At 41.8% G+C, this 6,823-nt stretch overlaps 1 non-coding gene across 1 annotated transcript; it reads right to left on the minus strand.

Annotated features, from left to right (window-relative positions):
- Positions 1 to 5,283: 5,283 nt before the first annotated feature.
- LOC114922782 lies at positions 5,284 to 5,390 on the minus strand. Its single transcript, XR_003810480.1, has one exon. It is a non-coding gene; the product is annotated as a U6 spliceosomal RNA (small nuclear RNA).
- Positions 5,391 to 6,823: the final 1,433 nt, after the last annotated feature.

A 6,823-nucleotide genomic window follows, 5' to 3' on the forward strand; every position in this document is an offset into this window, starting at 1 on the left:
GGGCAGCCCCTGAGATATTGGAACACTGCTATCATGTCCCCCCTCGTCCTTCTCTTCATTAAACTAGACATACCCAATTCCAGCAGCCTTTCCTTATATACTTTAGCCTCCAGTCCCCTAATCATCTTTGTTGCTGTTCTCTGTACTCTTATTGTAGTCACGCTACACAAAGCATTGTAGTCCTCCTGCCAGCAAATTACAATCTACATATTTTCAATACTCATATTTTGTTTTCTTTTATCTTTAGTTGGTTTGGGACTCTTATTAAAATCAGCATGTAAAATGCTTGTATTGAGGGAAAGATGAGCACAGACATATATACAGAATCCACAAAACAGCATTGGAACAGCAAAATCTCCATACATGTGTGTTAATGCGTGCAAATATGGAATGTTTTGGAGAATATGGAATTTTGGAATGATGCCTCTCTAGTTGTAAGGCCATTTCTCCAGAACCCAGCCAATTCTTAAAGCAGAATCAGCTAAAATCTTATCTCCTCAGTTGCAGAGTTTAGAACAGAACATGTTCTTAGATATACCTGTGTTTATAGAGGTGGACATTTTGACTGATAGGCAATTTAAAAGGAATTTGGAAGAAGGGTAGTATTTGAAATTGTATTGAAGAAAGATAAATTGAAGAGGATGGAGAAGGAGGATGGAACAGTCCCAGAGTTTATGAAAGTTGTTTAGTTGTATTAGACCTGACACTTATTGTCATAATGAGATTTCAATGGTGGATTTTATAGCTATCTGTGAATCTGACACAATTATCAGGGAATCCCTGATAAATACTATCCAGATAGCACTAGCTAAACAGATTGTGAGGCTTTTTTTTAAGTAATGATATCCTAATTTATTTATTTATTAGATTTTTATCCCACCTTTATTGCTAGACTAAAACTCACACTCTCGTTGGTGATTGCTCCAAAGTCATTGTCATGGTTCCAACAGATGAAACTCTTCAAAGAACTTCGAGGCATTGTTTACCTTAAAGAATCTTTATTCAAGCAGCATAGCTTCAGCACATACATAGTTGAAGCCAAAATCTGGATTCCTCTCCCCTGAGCACACAGTATTAAACACAATTCCCTCCTCTAATTAACAGTCATAAATCACATTCTCCAATTAGTTTGAAATGTAGGCTTCCCCTTCTGTTCTCCAACCCGCCATTTCTTATCATCTCTTATTTCAAAAGTCCTGAGTTCACACACTATTACAATATTGTTATGTCTAACTAACTCCCATCACATTCCTCCCCCCCCAGTATCATCTAATTCTAAGAGTAAAGCATAAGAAAGAAAAAAGGCTGCATTTCTATATGTTGTCAAAGCAAAAACATCCAAGGTTAGCAGCTTTGACAGTCATCCAGTCAGATTTTATGCCTAAGGTGAGACTAGAACTCACAGTCTCCTAGTTTTTAACCTGGTACCTTCATCACTAGGCCAAACTGGCATCAGTGCTTAATGTTTTAGGGTAGTCTTCCCTGTTGGGTATCGGAAATGTGGACTTCATCTTAGAACAATGCTGTCCAAGGAATTCTGGGCACTGGGAAGATTGCTTTAGGGTTACAAAGAACTTCATTCCATTTCCCTTCCTGAACTAGTAAGGTAAACTAAAATGTATTGTAGTTTAAAATCTGTTTTCCCCTTTTATTGGTGTGCTACAATTCTCCTCTGAAAAAGAAGGGTGCACAAAAATCAATATATTGAGCAAAAAAGACGTTATGTGTTCTGGAAAAACAAAGCATAGATTAGCAGAGTTCATGATAGATACGTTAGGGCAATGGTGGCGAACCTATGGCACAGGTGCCAGAGGCGGCACTCGGAGCCCTCTCTGTGGGCACACGTGCCGTTGCCCCAGCCTTGCCTCCCCCCGTGACCCCCTCCTCATCAGCAGCCCTCCAGGAGAAGAGTTGCCCCCGAGCGTGGCCCATGCGGAGCAACGCAGTCAAGGACATGGCAGCCAGGCCGCGTAGACAAGACTCTGCCCTCACGCCCCATCCCGCACAGTTGATGCTGCAGGGCGCGGGCAGAGGGCGTGGCTGCCGTGGCTCCCACAGAGAGGGCCTCCTTAAGGTACCGTCGGCCAGCCAATGCCGGCTGGCGACCCCCAGGGGGAGAGCCTTCTCTGTGGCAGCTCCTGCCCTCTGGAATGACCTGCCCCCCGACCTACGTACAATTGCGGACCTGCGCCTCTTCCGCTGAGCCCTGAAAACTCATCTGTTCCATGCGGCCGGCCGGGCGTAGTTTTGATTGGGTTTTGTTAGGGGTTTTATATTTTAGAGCAGGCTTTTATGTAATATTTACTGTGATTTTTATTATTGCCTGTTCACTGCCCTGAGTCCCGTAAGGGAGATAGGGCGGTATATAAATTTAAATAATAAATAAATAAATAAATAAATAAATGGCTCTGCTGGGCGATCTGCGGCGGGCCCTGGAGGCAATGAATGGTCCTGTGGGCAGGTGAGGTGGGTGCGGGGCAGGGGTGGAGCGGGGCTGGGGCCAGTTTTTGGGCACTCAGTCTCTAAAAGGTTCACCATCACTGCGTTAGGAGAATGTATTCCTGTTCAGATTTTTTTTTTGCTTATTTCATTCATGCATTTCTGTACTGTTTTTGTTAATTCATCCGACTGTACTACTGTGCCATGTTTAGCATTTGAAAACCGTCAGTCTCTTTGAGTCTTTGGCAATAGGGTTGCTATGTTTGTGTATGTGTGTGTGTGTGTGTTCATTAAATAAATAAATCTTACCCTCCAAATATGTCTAGCAAAGCAGTTCTAGACTGCATTACAAGGCACTTCCTTGCCCACCTATTTTTGGCAGCCAGTGATGTAGTAGGAGTTAGGAAAATCTTGATTCTATTAATGGAGATACACTTTGTTTGATATTACCTTGTGAAGGTCATCTGCAATTTTTGTGAGCAATCACAAGTTTGTAATACTAGGGAGAATGAAAGATTGCACTGAGCGGAGGTTTGGTTAACCATGTGTCAACCACTGTTGAACAATGGATGACTGGAATAGCAGGCGACAAGTGTTTTTCAACCTTTGCAACTTTAACATGTGTGGACTACAACTCCCAGAATTCCCCAACTAGCATAGTCAGGCACATTCTGGAGGTTTTTTTTTAAATACAGGAAGCCCTCAACCTACAACAGTTCATTTGGTAACCCATTCAAAGTTACAACAGCACTGAAAAAAGTGACTTATGAATGTTTTTCACACGTAGGATCAAAATTCTGATGCTTGGCAATGGGGTTCATACTTACGACTGTTTTAAGTATGACACTTATGACATTTATGACCTTTGCAGCATCCCCATGATCACGTGACTAAAATTCAGATGCTTGGCAACTGGTTCATATTTATGACCGTTGCGGTGTCCCAGGTCATGTGATCCCCTTTTGCGACCTTCTGACAAGCAAAGCCAACGGGGGGAAAATGGATTCACTTAACAACCAGGTTGCTAACTCATCAACTGCAGTGATTCACTTAACAACAGTGGCAAGGAAAGTGGTAAAATGGGGCAAAACTCACTTAACAAACGTCTCAGTTAACAACAGGAAGGTAGGGCTGAATTACAGGACTGCCTGTAGTTTATTTATTTATTACATTTATGGACCTCTCATCTCGCAATCCGATGGGGTTGTCTCGAGCAAGGAAGTTTCAGAAAAATGAAATGGATTTTATAGAAGGAGAAAACGAATATGAGACACAAAAGCCACTTTAAACTTTGTCTTTTACCTTTTTTTAAAATTACATTTTGGAATCTTCAGAAAACCCCTAACGTGCAAAGTTGACTGTTTTGTATTATGATTTATTTCAGTGGTTAGACCAGGGCTTTTCAACCTTTTCACCTATTGTACCACTTTTAGGATATGGCAACATCCGAGTAACACCAGTCGCCTAGCAAGGTGTCAAAAACTTGATGACCAAAAAGAAAAAAAAGTGATAAAGTACAGGTAGTCCTCGACTTACAACAGTTTGCTTAGTGACTGTTTGAAGTTACAATGGTACTGAAAAAAGTGCCCCCCAAGCAAGACACCTGCCTGCACGCCCAACCATGCTCTTACTCCTTTCTGAGGTTTTCATTGTGAGCATTACTGTTGAGGATTGGCAGCGGGGGTGGGGTGGGGGGTGTTTGGTTTTTATTTCCCCCATCTGCTGGGTGGTTGCAGCAGATTTTGGTCACTTCACATGACCCTGGGACACTGTGACCGTCATAAATATGAATCAGTTGCCAAGCATCTGAATGTAAATCACAAGACCCTGGAGATGCCGCAACATTCCAGCCGATCAGCACTTCTTCTGAGCTCAGCAGAGGCACCAGGATCAGTGTGCTTTCCAGCTGATCAGCGCTTCTTCTGGGCTTAGCAGAAGCACCAGGATCAGTGCCGAGCTCCAGCTGGAGCTTGGCGCTGATCCTGGCGCTTCCGCTCAGCCCTGCAGCTCCAGCCATCTCTTGCTCAGGCTTGTGCGGTGCTGCCACCAGTTCAGCTCATTCCCCTCCCCCGCTACCCCTTTTCTAGGATGGTCGCGTACCACCTGCCAGGTGCCAATGTACCACAGGTGGTACCCATACCACTGGTTGAAAAGCCCTGGGTTAGACGACATAAGGAAATGAATTGCTTTTACAGAGTTCAGGCAGAATCTTTCCAAGTCTCACTGTAGAATTAAGGCAGTGAATAATATTTATGTATATTGCTATATATTTAAGGCTAAGGTTAGGTATCGTTCACATACAGGTATTCCTCAACCTGTGGCACACAACTGGGGTGAGAATTTCCGTTGCTAAGCAAGGCTGTTGCTAAGAGAATTGCACGCAACTTTACAACGTCTTTAGCCCCACCTGTTAAGCAAATCACTACAGCTATTTAAGTGAATCATACAACTATTAAGCAAAACTGGCTTCTCCCATTGATTTTGCTTGTCAGAAGTTGGCTGGGAACATTACACATGGGACTCTGTTGTAAATACACACCTGTTGCCAAACCCCCCAAATTTTGATCACATGACTAGGGGGGATACTGCGATTGTCATACTGTAAGTGGAAGGACTGACCATAAGTCACTTTTTCATTAACTTTGAATGGTCGGTAAACACATGGTTATAAGCCGAGGACTACCTACAATGTGATCATCGGCATCAGGTGAGAACTGACATCTGAACAGTCTCCATATCTTATGGAGACAACTCCATCATCCAAGTCATGGTTGTCCCAAAAGTGGGCTTTTGTTTTTGTTTTCCAAAAAGCAACTGGAAAGGTCCAGTTGCCTTTTGAAAAATAAAAAAATAAAAATTTGCACGAATTTGCATGTCATCCTTGTGCAGAGGCCATGCTAATCTTCTCTGTATCATTCCAATTTTAGTATATGTGCTGCTGAAGCAAGCGCAACATGCTGTTTGCTAAATATTGAGAATGTTATTTTAAAAAAACCTAACCCTAAATATTATATATATGTGGCAACTGGAAAGGTCCAAGAACTGAACTTGGAGAATGGAAAAAGCTTCTTGCATGAGAAGCAAAATGTCTTCAAGGGCAAACAAACTTTTTTGGGGGAAAAGCACCTTTGAGACTAAACAAGCTTGTTGGTTTTGGTTTTTTTTGTCTGAACCCTTGGCTGTTCTTGCTATGTAGTTTCTTTAAATTATACTAATTAAAATTATTTTGCTCTTCTTGTAGATACTGGGCTTTGATCCAATCCATTTGGATGTTTCAAAATGATTCAGGAAAAAAAAAATCTTTGGGCAAGACTAAACAGAACAGTGGAGAAGTGAAAGCATGATGTTGTAACTTTTTATGAACATCAAAAACATTTTTATGCTGGGCTTCCCTACACGGGTACTCAAATTTTGAAACCACCCCATAAAAACACAAACCAGGTCAATACTGTACATCATATAAAATTCATTCATAAAATAATGGGCTGTTTTGTTGTTGTTGTTTTTTTACTGCTGCAAATAGATTCCCAATCATGAAGCAGGACTTTTGGGTATCCTCTTTACTGTGGTTTCCTATGCATCCTGTAAAAAGGTGATGCTTAAAGGCTGAGGTTAATTCTTACTGAATTACTGCAAGAAATGATGAGAAAGCCACATGCAAATATCCCCCCATATAAGTGCATAGTACTTTCCCCTCTAGCACCTTTTAATCCAGCCTCTTACGTGAAATAATTGCCAAATAAGCATCGTGATGCGCATCCCCAATTTCTCACAGGCCGAGATACATGGGAAAGCCAGTGATATCATGATTTATTTGCCAAAATAATAATGGAGGGAGGTCTCAACTTATGACCACAATTGAGCCCAAAATTTCTGCTGCTAAATGAGACATTTGTTACGTGAGTTTTGTCCCTTTTTTATGACCTTTCTTGCCACAGATGTAAAGTGGATCACTGCTGTTGTAAAGTTAGTGACAGAGTTGTTAAGTAATCTGGCTGCCCCATTGACTTTGCTTGTCAGAAGGTCACAAAAGGAGATCACGTGATCTCCGGGACACTGCAACCGTCATAAGTATGAGCCAGTTGCCAAGCGTCCAAATTTTGGTCACATTACTATCAGGAGGCTGCAAGAGTCATAAGTGTGAAAAAGTCACTTTTATCAGGGCTGTTGTAACTTCAAACGAGGACTACCTGAAATAAATGAATTAGTTCGTCTCAGTTACATATTTAATAAACATCTGATTCTGCAAACTTTCAAGCAAACATACTGAGTAGTAATTCAAAAGAAGCACATTGGGGGATGTTTGACAGGTCCCAAAGGTGCTTTTTCAGAAGGCAACTGGACTTTCTCATTTTTATTTGAAGGCATTTCGCTTCTCATCCAA

The sequence above is a fragment of the Protobothrops mucrosquamatus genome, unplaced genomic scaffold (genome assembly GCF_001527695.2).
Source record: "Protobothrops mucrosquamatus isolate PMUCROS unplaced genomic scaffold, P.Mucros_1.0 scaffold_147, whole genome shotgun sequence".
Classification (NCBI taxonomy): domain Eukaryota; kingdom Metazoa; phylum Chordata; class Lepidosauria; order Squamata; family Viperidae; genus Protobothrops; species Protobothrops mucrosquamatus.